Raw genomic sequence first — 14,810 nt, 5'->3', positions numbered from 1 at the left:
AGATATAGCTCATGTTTGGGTTATGAACTCTGTTTGTGGTGTTTCCCCCAAGTTAATGCCGTATGACTTCTCTCTCTGTTGCATTAAATGTTTCTTTCCTACACTCAGACTCAGTGCTTGTGAGTGGGGAAGCATTGCCTCTCAGAGGCACCCAGGGGTGTGTGAATTTCCCAGATTACTGTGTGGAGTCTCGAGCCAGTTCTGTGTGAGATGGACCCCAAGATATTGAACCCAGCCCTGGTTAGTGCCAGGCCGACCCGGCAGAAGGGTTACAATATTATAGTCTCAGATCTAAAATAGCGCCTGGTGCAATTCTGGTGGTGCAAAAGGGTGTATATATGTTGCCCTAATTGTACACTTGAAAATTCCTCTATTGTTCAATGAATCCCAAAGTTGTATAAAGCTGCCGTATGTCAGTGTTGCCTGGTGTTCCTGGCATAGGCTGAATGTAAGGGAAATGCCTGGGAGAAGTGGTATGGCTGGAGTGTTGGCATCTTACCAATCTTTGGATAACTTAATGAATTAATAAACTTTCTAATGTTACAGAAGCCATGAGGCTGCCCCAAATTATTCTGTGTACTGAAACAGGTCTGGGGATCCCTGGAGATATTGGAGCACAAAGTAGTCCGACAGCCATTTTTCTTCCTCCAGTAGTTCCAATATAATTAGAGACACCAATGGATTAACCCTTATGTGTATATATATGTAACACAGAGGCTTTAGGCAGATATCCAGATTTTATTTTATTTTATTTGATGCAATCTCTAATTTTTGCTGGACTTTTTTCATCCTTTTTTTAAAAAAAAACCTTATCAGAGTTTACCCGTAGAGAGACTCTTTTTGTCCTATTTGAGTTAAAAGCACATTTTCTGCTTGAAACACGAAGAGGTCCCCTTCTGTTCCAGTTTTCTTGGCGCACACACAGGCACTCCTAAATGAAAAATAAATTAGTATGATATACAGTGAAACAATGTTTCCTTCTCTTTTCAGTCACTAGTCCCAAAGCCCTAGAGTACAGCCTCCACTCTGGAGCCATATGCTGCACCAGATTAGAGGAATACTACTTCTGACATGTACAAATGTGTCTATTTTTATAATGTGACCGTTGCTTTAAAAACACACCTTTCCCCAGCATCAGTCCCTCTCACAGATAAGTTGTATCAGACCTGTATCGGCAAATTGATATAGGAAGACTGTGCTATTCAAGAATGAGGCACAAAGACAGGGGTTTGTGAAGTCGTACAGTAAAATGCTTCAGTGGCTGATGATTGAAAATGGAAGCTTAATGGGGTGAAAGTGAACAGAGAATTAGAATATATGCAGGTGGCTAAATAGGCTGTATGAGGTGGAGAAGCAGATCCAAGCCAAGGAAGCACAGTTTTGTGAGATAAGTCTGAACATCAGATTATAGCCAAGTCAGCTTTGTCACTGGGGTGAAGAGAGGCTCAACTGCTGTCTCTTCAAGTATCAATGTGTGTAAAAGTAAAAAGGATAAAACCCACTGATTGCTGGACTCACTTCAAAGGGTGATTTTGTCTCCTATCTGTTAAGCAAGAGGGTAATTTTTAATTAAACTGTTTACATGAAAATATATAATTCATGTTAGCCATGTACTAAGCTTCTGTTATGAAAAATAAATTAGTATGATGTACAGTGAAACAATGTTTCTGTCTAACACATCTTCATCTGAACCAATATATTAGCAGCATGAGAAAAAGCAACTTTGTAATATAGTGGCTTCCTGCATGGATCGAACCCTGTTCCATCTAGTGCAACAGCTGGAGAAAACGCTGCCCCAGCTTTTGCTCTGCATCTTTCCAACCCAATAACACGTTCTTTACTTGTTGCCAGAGCAGATAATTTCTGAATTGTGCCACGAGGTCATAGCCTGGATACATGAAGCCATATGATATGATTGAAGTTCTGGAGAACATGAACTTTGAGGGAAGAGTGAAAGAACTGGGCTTGTTTAGTTTGGAAAGGAGAAGACTGAGAGGGGACATGTTAGCAGTTTTCAGGTATCTAAAAGGGTATCATAAGGAGGAAGGAGAAAAATTGATCTCCTCTGACAACAAGAAGCAACAGGCTTAAACTGCAGCAAGGGAAGTTTAGGTTGGACATTAGGAAAAATTTCCTAACTGTCAGGGTGGTTAAACACTGGAATAAATTGCCTAGGGAGGTTGTGGAATCTCTATCTCTGGAGATATTTAAGAACAGGTTAGATTGAAAAACTGCCAGCTCTCCTCAGTTGTCTAAGGGACATTATTAAGGGCCCAAAAGCAAGCTATTCCGCTGTGTCAGAAAGATAGAAAATATTGCAAAAGACCACCTTGGCTTACCCACGAGATCTTGCATGATCTAAAAATAAAAAAGGAGTCATATAAAAATGGAAAGTAGGACAAATTACAAAGGATGAATATAGGCAAACAACACAGGAATGCAGAGGCAAGATTAGAAAGGCAAAGGCAAAAAATGAGCTCAAACTAGCTATGGGAATAAAGAGAAACAAGAAGACTTTTTATAAATACATTAGAAGCAAGAGGCAGACCAACAACAGGGTAGGCCCACTGGTCAGTGAGGAGGGAGAAACAGTAACAGTAACAGGAAACTTAGAAATGGCAGAGATGCTTAATAACATCTTTATTTTGGTCTTCAACGAGAAGTTTGAAGGAATGCCTAACATAGTGAATGCTTGTGTGAAGGAGGTAGGTTTAGAAGATAAAATAAAAAAAGAACAAGTTAAAAATCACCTAGAAAAGTTAGATGCCTGCAATTCACCAGGACCTGATGAAATGCATCCTAGAATACTCAAGGAGCTGATAGAGGAGGCATCTAAGCCTCTAGCTATCATCTTTGGAAAATCATGGGAGTCAGAAGAGATTCCAGAAGACTGGAAAAGGGCAAATATAGTGCCCATTTATAAAAAGGGAAATAAGAACAACCCAGGAAACTACAGACCAGTTAGTTTAACTTCTGTGCCAGGGAAGATAATGGAGCAAGTAATTAAGGAAATCATCTGTAAACACTTAGAAAGTGGCAAGGTGATAGGGAACAGCCAGCATGGATTTGTAAAGAACAAATCATGTCAAACCAATCTGATAGCTTTCTTTGATAGGATTAACGAGACTTGTGGATAAGGGAGAAGCAGTGGATGTGGTATACCTAGACTTTAATAAGGCATTTGATATGGTCTTGCATGATATTCTTATCAATAAACTAGGCAAATACAACTTAGATGAGGATACTATAAGGTGGGTGCATAATTGGCTAGATAACCATACTCAGGGTATGTCTACACTACCCTCCTAATTCGAACTAGGAGGGTAATGTAGGCATACCGCACTTGCAAATGAAGCCCGGGATTTGAATTTCCTGGGCTTCATTTGCATAAGCCGGGCGCCGCCATTTTTAAATCCCGGCTAGTTCGAACCCCGTGCCGCGCGGCTACACGCGTCACGGAGTAGCTAGTTCGGATTAGGCTTCTAATCTGAACTAGCTGTACTCCTCGTGGAATGAGGAGTACAGCTAGTTCGGAGTAGGAAGCCTAATCTGAACTAGCTACTCCGTGACGCGTGTAGCCGCGCGGCACGGGGTTCGAACTAGCCGGGATTTAAAAATAGCGGCGCCCGGCTTATGCAAATGAAGCCCAGGAAATTCAAATCCCGGGCTTCATTTGCAAGTGCAGTATGCCTACATTACCCCGCTAGTTCGAACTAGCGGGGTAGTGTAGACATGCCCCCAGAGAGTAGTTATTAATGGTTCACAATCCTGCTGGAAAGGTATAACAAGTGGGGTTTCGCAGGGGTCTGTTCTGGGACCGGCTCTGTTCAATATCTTCATCAACGATTTCATAGAATCATAGAATCATAGAATAATAGGACTGGAAGGGACCTCGAGAGGTCATCGAGTCCAGCCCCCCGCCCTCAAGGCAGGACCAAGCTCTGTCTACACCATCCCTGACAGATGTCTATCTAACCTGTTCTTAAATATCTCCAGAGAGGGAGATTCCACCACCTCCCTTGGCAATTTATTCCAATATTTGACCACCCTGACAGTTAGGAATTTTTTCCTAATGTCCAATCTAAATCTCCCTTGCTGCACTTTAAGCCCATTACTCCTTGTCCTGTCCTCAGTAACCAAGAGGAACAAATTTTCTCCTTCCTCCTTGTGACACCCTTTTAGATATTTGAAAACCACTATCATGTCCCCCCTTAATCTTCTTTTTTCCAAACTAAACAAGCCCAGTTCATGAAGCCTGGCTTCATAGGTCATGTTCTCTAAACCTTTAATCATTCTTGTCGCTCTTCTCTGTACCCTTTCCAATTTCTCCACATCTTTCTTGAAATGTGATTTAGATGTTGGTATATAGAAAGTACGCTTATTAAGTTTGTAGATGATACCAAGCTGGGAGGGGTTGCGACTGCTCTGGAGGATAGGGTCATAATTCAAAGGGATCTGGACAAATTGGAGAAATAGTCTGAGGTAAACAGGATGAAGTTTAATATAGACAAATGTAAAGTGCTCCACTTAGGAAGGAACAATCAGTTTCACACATACAGACTGGAAAGCGACTGTCTAGGAAGGAGTATGGCAGAAAGGGATCTAGGGGTTCTAGTGGATCACAAGCTGAATGAGAGTCAGCAGTGTAATGCTGTTGCAAAAAAAGCAAACATGATTCTGGGATGCATTAACACGTGTGTTGTGAGCAAGACACGAGAAGTCATTCTTCTGCTCTACTCTGAGCTGGTTAGGGCTCAGTTGGAGTAGTGTGTCCAGTTCTGGGCACCGCATTTCTAGAAAGATATGGAGAAATTGGAGAGGGTCCAGAGAAGAGAACAAGAATGATTAAAGGAAGAAAGGCTGAAAGAATTGGGTTTGTTTAGTTGAAAAAAGAGAAGATTGAGGGGGAACATGATAGAAGTTTTCAGATTTTATCTAAAAGGTGTCTAAAAGTTTTCAGGTTTTATCTAAAAGTTTTATCTAAAAGGGTGTCATAAGGAGGAGGGAGAAAACTTGTTCATCTTGGCCTCTGAGGATAGAACAAGAAGCAATGGGCTTAAACTGCAGCAAGCGAGGTTTAGGTTGGACATTAGGAAAAACTTCCTAACAGTCAGAGTAGTCAAACACTGGAATAAATTGCCCAGGGAGGTTGTGGAATCCCCATTTCTGGACATATTTAAGAGTGGGTTAGATAAATGTCTATCAGGGATGATCTAGACAGTACTTGGTCCTGCCATGAGGGCAGGGGACTGGACTCGATGACCTCTCGAGGTCCCTTCCAGTCCTAGTATTCTATGATTCTATGATAGACATCTATCAGGGAAGGTCTAGATGGTACTGGGTCCTGCTGTATTCCTAGGTCATCTTGGCTATGCCCTCTGCTGGAATAGTCTATAAGGACCTTTGGAGCAGGAGTGCAAATCTGGGCATTCCCTGAGTCTAACTGAGTCTAAGCAGAGGGTTGAACCAGACCTCAGCAGTGCCAGTGATCAGGAGCTGGGCAACATCACACCACGGGAAGCTGCCCAAGGCTCAGCAGCTGCCAAAGGATGATTTCTTGTCATTATTGCATGCAGTATTGTTGTAGCCATGTCAGTCCCAGGACATTAGAGAGACAAGTTTTTGACCTATACAGAGCCCTTCTTCAGGTCTGTCAGAGGTGTGGTACTCTGAAAGCCCATCCCACACTTGTAAAAGAGCTCTATGAATTTCAAAAGCTTGTGTCTCTCACCAGCAGAAGTTAGTTCAATAAAAGATACTTGTGTCTGCCCTGAAGATGGTACAATACAATCAATATTTGACAGGGCACATCACGTGAGGGTCAGAACCAATAACAGGTATATGAGTGGAGAAGAAAAGGAGAGAAAGGGCAACGGTGACAGTGATAAGATCACGTGATGACTTTCTCGGCACCTAAGCACATTGTCTGATTTTGAAATCATGGTTCCTCGTCACTTTTGAAAATGTGTTCATATCTGTGTGAAAATCTTGGCCTGATTAAATCCTATTCGTTCAAACCAACCTGAAAATGAAATGCAGCAAAACGACTTAAGTACTAAATTCTGCTTTCACAGATATACATTACAACTCTCATTATCTGTAGATTTACAGCTTGTAATAGAAAAGACCAAGACGTAGAAATTCCCTGAATTAATTCCTGTTTGCAGTAGATTTTTTTTAGAACAAAAAAATCTAATCTTGATTTTAAAGTTGTCAGTGATGGAGTGTAGGTTCCAAGGGTTAATTACCCACCATGTGAGTTGTTTTCACCTTATTTCTAGTTTGAGTTTCTCTCTCTTCATCTTCCAGTCATTGGATTGGTTATGCCTTTGACATTTGTTGTACCATTACATAGATGTTCTTATTCATAACCAAGCTAATTCAATATATTCCTCGGGTTCTGAAGCCACTGTATACCTATCCTTTTGACAAATGGGCAGAGAACCAGGGTGCTGTTGAGCATAAAATACATTATTGCCTTGCAAAGATCCATCACATGTACAGAAATGAAAATTAATAGTCACAATTAGAAATTTAAAAGTAGACTATTGGCTGTGAAATTAATTAGCAGATTATCTGAAGAGAATTTTCACCTCTGCAAGAATGTCTTACCGGAGAATACATTTCAAATGGAAACTTTTCAGACAATCTTAGGTTTGTTCCTATAAAATGATGCATTTTTAATTTGTAAGATTGTGTGCTTGAAAGCTTGCTGGCTTTATAAAAGTGTCTGAATACCAATGGCCAGACACAACAGCCTGTGCTGAATGTAGGCCACAGCTGCAAATGGCCACTGGTGGAACTCTAGGAGACTGCCCATATCTCTGCCATTTTCAGTCCCATTACTCCAAGCTCCCTCAGGCATTCTTCTTCAGGGGAGCCTACATCCAGGCTGGTCCCCTGGGAAAGCAGGGGGGCAGGAGGGCTGATTTTATGCTTCCGAAAGGGACAGTTATTCCCTTGCACCCCTCCCCACACTGGATGGCCTGTTCTCCCAAACTCCCTTCTACAGAGGGAGGTGCAGCCTGCTTCCTGTACAGCTATCGGAGGAAAAGGGTGGGTTTCCTTGCTTGTGTCTTCAGTGTGGCTTAGGCCCACAAGGGTGCGTGGTGGGAGCAGATCTTGCACACAAGGACTGTGATTGTTTCTGGTCATTGTGGCTGGGTGGAGATGATGGTTTGTACCCTCCCCCAGGCTACGTTAAGCCTGCAGGCTTCTTTCAGAAGAAGCTTTATCCAGAAGATCTCTTCTGAAAAAACTTCTTCTGGAAGAGCATGTCCACTCACAAAAGTGCATTGAAAAGCCGCTTTCTCGCATAAAAGGTCACCCGGAACCAGTTCAGCCAGGGCTTTAGGTCTCCAGGGTATGTCTACACTAGCGAATTAATTCAGCTAGGTAGGCAAATGAGGCGACAGGAGTTGCAAATGAAGCCCGGCATTTAAAGTTGCAAATGAAGCCTGGGATTTTTCTTCTTTCAAACCCCCTGCTCTCCCCATCCACACACACCTTTTCCTGAAAGCTCTTTCGGAAAAGGCGTTCTTCCTCGTAATGAGGATTGCCAACATCGGAAAACTGTCTCTGTTCTTCCGATTTCCTTTTGAAATGTCATTGCAGTGTGGACGTTCCGCAAGTTTTGTCAGAAAAACAGCGGTTTTTCTGACAAAACTCTAGTGTAGACGTACCCTCAGTTCTTAGTGCCAGGGGCTAGGCACTGTCAGCCAATCTGTTTAATCATGGGTAACATAACCTGCAGCACTGCCTATACCAAGGATTCAGAAATCATGAATCAGGCCAAAAAATGGTGACGTTGGTTTAAAAACTGATATTAAAAAAATAAATTTGGGATTCTTTCCATTTACCTTCAGTCTTTTGAGACTTCAGGGTGTACTTGAGTACAACTGCACCCAAGGAGACCTAGAAACTTACCATTGTCACACAGGAAAGCTGAGTCTTTCTCCTCATTAATTAGCTACAGGAGCTGTGTTTTAAGAAAAAAATGACAAATATTGTGAGACCTGCAAGGAAATCACAGGAGCTGGCAACACTGAATATGTGTCAGTAAATCTAACAGCAGCAGGAGAAACAACAAACCCAATGAGCAATATAGAAGCAGTCCAGCAATAAACAACACTAGCTGGGAGTCTTGAGTTGAAGGATGCCAGAGACTCTCTGATGAACACTAAAGGGAAATGCATTCTAGTGTGGCAGGCTCTTGACAAAAGAAAGCTGCGGCTTCTCCTTCTTTTCCAGTGTACCTCTGGGGACTATCAGTAGTTCCAGCCCCACGGATCTCAGTTGTTGCAGCTGTTCATAGGGTGACAAGTGGTCCCTTAGGTCTAAATCCTTGAAATACTGCTTCTAAGACTATGAATCATACAGGAAAAGAGTCTAATTTGCCTTTCTTTTGGCTGTTTGCAGGTAGCACTATTTCCTATAATCCTTCAAGTAACTGGGCTCCACAACTAATCCTTTCAGAAAATTGTTCTCTTTCTTTAAGCTACCTTCTCATAATTCTCCCGGAAACTGAAAAAAAACAAGGGCACTTTGAAAAATCCAGATAGCAAAGTCCAGAGTCAATTTTATGTGGCAGAGCTTAATGGTAAAAAAGTGACTTCATGCCAATAATTTCTTTCAAGGAAACTTTGCTGCTGGCTGAGAAAATAATAAATTTCTTTCCTGTAAAGAAAAATACCCTGTTTTTGCAAACTTCTTCTGCCTCTAAGATATAGCACTTGTAGAATAAAGTAACTCCTAGAAAAAAAATCATAGATAACAAAAGAATGGTTTAGAATATACTTGTTTAAATAATAATCTTGGAATCCTAAACAATCACTAAAAGCACATTCTTCAACATTTATTGCTTAAGTGGCACATAGTTTTTTGTAAAGCTTTTAGTATGGTTTAAAATGATAATAATTGATACTGTCAAATTACCTGGATTATTTGATCACCAAGATTGAATGCATTTTTGTAAGTATGACTGTAAGGTTCATATTACTTCAATATAACTCCCATTGTTTTTGTTGAGATAGATATCCAAATTTCTAATATATTTAGCCCAGAGGTACCAAAAACTGTAATTAAATCACTCTGCACTCATTTTCTGTACCAATCAACTTTTTCTTTTCTTAATGAATTAACACATGCTATTTTAGATAGAGTCTGATTGATATGAAAACAGTGTATCGGGAGCTGGTGAAAAGTATCCTTTATTCACTCCGGTTAGAGCTGTAGTAGAGGTGAACAATTGTTTCTAACTGTGCCAGCCATAAATGTTAACAGATGACAGCTACAGAACTATACTGTTTCTTGTAACCTATCATTTAAATCAGCTTCTTTAACAAATGACTAGAGGATAGATAATGTGACACCAATTTTTGAAAAGAAGTCTAGAGGTGATCCTAGCAATGAGAAGCTGTTCAGGTAAGCTTGACTTTAGTAGCAAGCAAATTGGTTGAAACTATATTAAAGAACCAAATTGCCAGATATATAGCTGAACATAAATTGTTGGAGAAAATACATAATTTTTTTTGTAAAGGGAAATCATGTCTCACCAATCTACTAGAATTCTTTGAGGGGGTCAACAAACATATGGACAAGGAGGATTCAGTGGATTTAGTGTACTTAGATATTCGGAAAGCCTTTGAGGTCTCTCCCCAAAAGCTCTTAAGCAAAGGAAGCTGTCATGGGAGCTTACTCATGGAATAATAACTGGTTACAAGATGGGAAACAAATCTTTTACGGATAAATGGTCAGTTTTCAGAATGGAGAGAGGTAAATAGGATCGTAGTAGGACCAGTCCTATTTGACGTAATCATAAATGATCGGGAAAAATGGGTAAACAGTGAGGTGGCAAATTCTGCAGATGATACAAAACTACTCAAAGTAGTTAAGTCCCAAACAGATTGTGAAGAGCTACAAAGGGATCTCACAAAACTGGGTGACTAGACAAAAAAATGGTAGATGAAACAGCATGTAGATAAATGCAAAGCAACGCACATCAGAAAACACAATCCCAAGTATATATATAAATTGATGGGGTCTAAATTAGCTGCAAACACTCATGAAGAAGTAATTGTGGATAGTTATCTGAAAACATCCACTCAATGTGCAGTAACAGTCAAAGAAAGAGAGAGCAGAATGTGGGGAATCATTAAGAAAAGGGTAGATATTGCTTCTATATAAATCCATGGTATGCCCATACCTTGAATGCTATATGCAGATGTGGACACCATAACTCAAAGAAGATATATTGGAATTAGAAAGGGTTCAGAAAAGGACAACAAAAATGATTAATGGTATAGAATGGCTTTCCTATAAGGAGCAATTAATAAGATTGGGATTTTTAGTCTTAGAAAAGATATGATTAAGGTGGGATATCATAAAGGTCTATAAAATCATGAATGGTGTTGGGAAAGTAAATAAGGAACTGTTTTTACTCTTTCCCATGACACAAGAACTAGGGGTCACCAAATGAAATGTATAGACAACAGATTTCAGACAACGAAAAAGAAGTAGTTTTTCACACAATGCATAGTCAGCCTGTGGAACTCCTTAGCAGAAGATGTTATGAAGGCCAAGATTAGAAAAAAGAACTAGATACATTCATGGACAATAGGTTCATCAATGGCTATATGCAAGGATGGGCAGGGATGGTGTCCCTAATTTGTTTGCCAAATTAAGCTGGGGATGTGACAGGTGAGGGATAATTTGATGATTACATTTTCTGTTCGTTCCTTCTCAGCCACCTGGCATTGACCATTGTCAAAAGATAAGATACTGGGCTAGATGGACATTTGGTCTGACTCAGTATGGCTTTCTTATGTTACTCATTAATAATTGTGCTAGAAAGTTGGATCAAATTCATAAATGTTGGAGCTTACTGAACACAGTTTTATCTCAAAGGCTGAACAATGATTTATATTAATATTACTGCTACTTGGCCCTTACATCTCATCTTGGCATCCACAAATTTCAGAACATCATTACCCCCTTTTTATAACAGGGGAAATTGAATCAGGCTGACAAATCAAATTGCTCAATAACAAATCACAGTTCAGTGGGAGAGGCAGGAATAGTTCCCAGGCAAGTTCCTGATTTAACAGATGAATTAATTCACCACAAATTTACTTTGGGAGTCCTGAGCATTGCTCAGCCATGAAATACAGATTTTCGATCTCATCGACAGCATATATTACAATTATGCACAGGACAAATATTCCACAAAGTTGGAAGCCCCTAATCAGCAATCAAGTGCACTGACAAAGCTACCCAAGGAAGAATTGACTTCCATCTGTTCCCAGCCTTCTCTTCACTCTGCTCACATGCTGTCTGGCAAGGCTAGTGTAATGTTCTTCACCATGTGGGAGTGTCCTCTAACCCCCCCATATTCCTCATCTGTACATTACTGTGATTTGTACATAAAGCATATGAAATTTTAAGAATTGTGTTGTATGGATTTCACTAAAATATGCTTTGGGCTTGGGAGGCATTCAGCTACTAGCTCTACAAAGACAATAACAAGAGAGGTAACAAACACCCAAGAAGGTGCTGTTGAGCAAACCTTGCTAGCCACCGTCCAGCAAGAGAGCCACAATTCAAAGATTTGCTTACATGAGGCCACACTAAGGGAACTGCTCATCATTGCGTAGGGACTCAGCAATGCCCATCAGATAGGCCTGGACTTGTATTTTCCAAGCACCTGGGAACACGTGGGCTCATGATTTGCTTTTCTTGTTCACCCACCTGGCTTGCAAGCAACCAGGAAGCTGAGATCACTAAAGATTCTAACTGAGGGAACTGGCATAGATTTAAATCTGGGTACTATGGACTGTAATATCCAGTATGGTGAGAAAAACTTCTTGGTCTAGTTGCTATCCCCTCTAAAAAGGTCGAGAACTCCGACTGTGTGTTTATACATCATAGACTCATAGGGTTGGAAGAGACCTCAGGAGATCATCGAGTTTGGACCCTGCCCAAAGTAGGATCAACCCCAACTAAATCATCCCAGCCAGGGCTTTGTCAAGCCGGAACTTAAAAACCTCTAGGGGCAGAGATTCCATTACTTCCCTAGGTAACTCATTCCAGTGCTTCACTACCCTCCTAGTAAAATAGTTTTTCCTTATAGCCAACCTAGACCTCCCCCACTGCAACTTGAGATCATTGCTCCTCATTCTGTCATCTGTCACCACTGAGAACAGCCTCTCTCCATCCTCTTTGGAACCATTCTTCAGGTAGTTGAAAGCAGCAATCAAATCACTTCTCTAGATCTGCTGGCAATGCTCCTCCTAATGCAAAACTATTATGTTGATATCCTTCTTGGCTGCACACTGTTGACTCATATCCAGTTTCTCATCCACTTTAATTCCCAGCTCTTTTTCTGCTGAACTGCTGTTTAGCCAGTCGGTGCCCAGCCTGTAACTGTGCTTGAGATTCTTCTGCCCCATGTGCCGGACTCTGCTCTTCTCCTTGTCGAACCTCATCAGGTATCTTTTGGCCCAAGCATCGAATTTGACTAGGTTACTCTGCACCCTCTCTCTACCCTCTATGTATCTACCTCTCCTCCTAGCTTAGTGTCATTTGCAAACTTGATGAGGGTGCAATCCATCCCCTTATCCAAGTCATTAATACATATGTTGAACAAAACTGGCCCTAGTACTAACTCTGGGGCACTCTACTTGATACTAACCACCAGCCAGTCATCACTCCCCCTTGAGCCCAACAATCTAGCCAGCTTTCTGTCCACCTTACAGACCATTTATCCAATCCATACTTCCTTAACTTGCTGGCAAGAATATTGTGGGAGACCGTATCAAAAGCTTTGCTTAAATCAAGGTATATCATGTCCACTGGCTTCCCCATATCCACAGAGCCAGTTACCTTGTCATAGAAGACAATCAGGCTTGACTTGCCCTTGATTAATCCATGTTGACTATTCCTAATCACTTTCTTCAAAATGGATTCAGTGCTTCAAAATGGCTTCTTCCATGATTTTTCTGTTGACTGAAGTGAGGCTGTCCGGTCTGTAGTTCCCTTCCCTTTTTAAAGATGGTCATTAAATTTGCCTTTTTCCAATTGTCTGGGATTCCCCCAATCATCACAAGTTTCAAAGATAATGACCAATGGTTCTGCAATCACATCAGCCAACTCCCTAAGCATCCTTGGACGCATTAGATCCCATCCCATGGATTTGTGTATGTTCAACTTTTCTAAAATGTTTTAACCTGTTTTTTCTCCACTGAGGGCTGCCCACTTCCTTCCCATAGGGTATGTCTATGTCTTACTGCTAACATGCTTTTCTTGGTAAAAACTTTTCTTGGTACCTTTCACATCCCTTGCTAGCTATATATTTAAGCCAATATATTTATATATATTTAAGCAAGTATATTTAAGTGACTATAAGTGTTAGGCAGAAAATCAGAGTAGTTATAGGTAACTACTACGATTTTCTGCCTAACACTTATAGTAAGTTAAATTCTATCTTTGTAGTCAATAAACTTGGTTTACAGTTTAACTTTACCACTGAGGTTTTTTACAACGTGTATGGCAAATCTTCTCATGTTTTATAAACCTTGTATATGTCCACTTTCCATTGATGAAATGGTGAACCCATTAATAAATTAGATGGTATATTCCTGAGGTACAATACTGGGAACTGGGTGGAAAGGCTCTGGTACCTTTCTCTGTGTGTTTCATAAGTGGCTCTGGGAGGATTCACACAATTTAGATTGGTTTGGGATCTCCACATGTGGCTGTGCTGAGTGATAGCAGTACCTGTAGGGGTTGTTGCTAGTCACTAAGGGTGCATCTACACAGCAGGGCTTAACTCAAACTTGGGAGCATCTACACAGCACTTATTTTGAAATAGAGCACTCTTCCTCTGATTTCCCTTACTCCTCATATAATGAAGGCTACAGTAGTTGGAGTAAGAAGTCCTCCAGCTTGACAGTATTTCGACATTATTTTGAAATAATGTGTAGATGTGGACTAATCCCATCACAGATGTTACTGCCTATTCCTCTCGCTTCATGCTCCTTAAAATGAAGACTTGCCTTTGAAACTAGTCCCTGCTGGGAAGTCAGGTACATATACCCTCTTCTCCCTTGTGTACCTCTGCATGGGCCATGTATGCTCTTTTCCTGTATTTGTAAAATGGTTCTTAAATAACATAAAATGTATGACTGTTTGGTGCTACAGTCTGATTGAAAAATAATGTGTTCAGTCATGCGATAGAATGTGAATCTTTCAGTTATTACACAAGGTCTGTGGAACATTATACTGTGGATCAGTAAGCAAACACAACTCTGATGTAGTAAAGATTTCTTGCTTTGAGAGTTCAGTATTTACTATAGATTGGGGCAGTACCAGGCTATGCCCACCAAAACAGGAAGCCAATATATGTATTGTTACATACATTCCTAATATCTTCTCCAGAAATATTTAGAAATTGAACTATAAGAATAGCCACACTGGGTCAGATCACAGGCCCATCTAGTCCAGTATCCTGTTTGCCGACAGTGGCCAATGACAGATGTTCCAGAGGGAATGAACAGAACAGGGAATAATAAAACAATCCCTCTCCTGTCATCCATTTCCAACTATTTTTCAAATGGGTATTTTAAAGAGCATACGAATAATGAAAAACGAATAGGTTCTAATTAGTTCTGAACATGGACCTGTTATTTCATACATAATGTGAAGTAGCAACACTATGCCTCTGAGAAGGGAATCAGTGGAAGTCTCCTGTGATTATTTGCTGCCACTCATGAACGAAGATTTTTCTTCCTTTAACTCCCAATAAAAACAATGCT

This window comes from Pelodiscus sinensis, chromosome 7, assembly GCF_052426305.1.
Source record: "Pelodiscus sinensis isolate ZL-2025 chromosome 7, ASM5242630v1, whole genome shotgun sequence".
Lineage (NCBI taxonomy): Eukaryota > Metazoa > Chordata > Testudines > Trionychidae > Pelodiscus > Pelodiscus sinensis.
This window is presented reverse-complemented; position numbering follows the sequence as displayed.